The following is a 1,554-nucleotide window of genomic DNA, read 5'->3' as shown; positions in this document are numbered from 1 at the left end:
TCGACATATGAGAATTGATGTTTAGGCTTAGTTTCAATAGGCGGAATAATTTATAAATGGTTAAGTCGAGATTCGACAAATGAGATTTAATACCGGCAAATTAACTCTGTGATTATAATACGTAGCGAAAGCCTTTTATAATCTGATTATAATCTAATTGCTTATTATGATTTGCCCTGGAATATTGTTTATTAGTGAACCTATGCCCTAGGTCTTTTAATATTAAATTTCTCCCTATTTTATTTCCTCCGATCTTATTCTTCTTAGTATAGACTTTATTTACAACAATATTGGTTACCTCGATAATTTAGATTATAGTAATTAATTAGGAGTAGAAAGACTTGTTTCCCTGTGGATTCGACCCTACTTCCCTATCTACTTTAGTTAGAGGAAATAGGTAATTTACTTTTGATTAGGGGATACGACTTTACCCTGTCAAAATTTGGCGTCGTTGCCGGGGAAACGGTTTTATTTTTATTTTCTGATTATTTTTTGTAGTCTAGATTATCCCCTTTTGTCTCAGAGAACTTTAGTTCTTTGAGGCAATTCTCATATTTGTCTTTTAGTTCCTTGTTTATGCCCAGGTGTTCCAGATCAAGTTACATCCCATTCGATCCTGAGATCGAGCGCTCTTTTCATAGGCAAAGGAAAATCTATAGACAAATTCTGGCGAGTTCCGAGGAGGACAACAATCGAAGGGATCCTCCCTCTGATTCAAGTGATAAGAAATTCCTTTAGATTCAGAATCAGAGATGACGGCCCAGAAGAAACTCAGTGACTACTCGCAGCCGAAGCTCACAGATTTCCCGCACCTTACTCCCACTCCGGCGCCAGATGGAGTTCAGTTTGAAATCAAGCCCCAATTTATCACTATGATAGAGAGGAAGCAATTCAGTGGAGCTAAGGGTGAAGATCCTAATCTTCACATCGCAGATTTCTGCCAGTATTGTAACACCATTAGACAAGCCAGGGTCATGCAGGACCAAATCAGGGAGATTCTTTTTCCCTTTTCATTATGTGGCAAAGCTAAATTATGGTTTAATGGTTTGAATAGAACTGCACTTGGTATTACTGACAGGGAAACTCTTGCTTTGAATTTCTATAATAAATATTATCCTGCAGAGAGAACAGCGGTACTAAGGAGTGTTATTCTGAACTTCGCTCATGAGGCCGACGAAACGCTATATGAGGCTTGGGAGAGGTTCAAGGATCTAAAGAGAGAATGCCCCCACCACAATCTAGCACAATGGCAATTGATCCAAGCATTCTACAATGGACTTGGAAATTCTTCTAGATCAGTTCTAGATTCTGCAGCCAGTGGGAGGTTCATGAATTTAAATGTGGACGATGCAGGACATGTTATCGAAGACATGGCAATACACAATTCGCAATATGGGAATCCGAGAGGGTTTGCAAATAAAGGAAAACATAAAGTCGATTCCATATTTTTTTTTGCAAGCTCAATTAACGTCTATTTGTCAAAAATTAGATAATCTTACTGCTACTCCTAACTCTGTAGCTAATGTTTCTACTGTTGCTAACAATGAAGCTTTT

The 1,554-nt window shown here is 38.0% G+C and overlaps 1 non-coding gene across 1 annotated transcript; it reads right to left on the bottom strand.

The window, feature by feature from the left end:
* Nucleotides 1-1,133: 1,133 nt before the first annotated feature.
* Nucleotides 1,134-1,240, bottom strand: LOC145566384 (small nucleolar RNA R71). The gene has a single exon (XR_014095409.1). It is a non-coding gene; the product is annotated as a small nucleolar RNA R71 (small nucleolar RNA).
* Nucleotides 1,241-1,554: the final 314 nt, after the last annotated feature.

This window comes from Chenopodium album, chromosome 1, assembly GCF_948465745.1.
Source record: "Chenopodium album chromosome 1, dcCheAlbu1.1, whole genome shotgun sequence".
Taxonomy (NCBI): Eukaryota; Viridiplantae; Streptophyta; class Magnoliopsida; order Caryophyllales; family Amaranthaceae; genus Chenopodium; species Chenopodium album.
The sequence above is the reverse complement of the archived record's forward strand: the minus strand, read 5'-3'. Positions and strand labels throughout refer to the sequence as shown.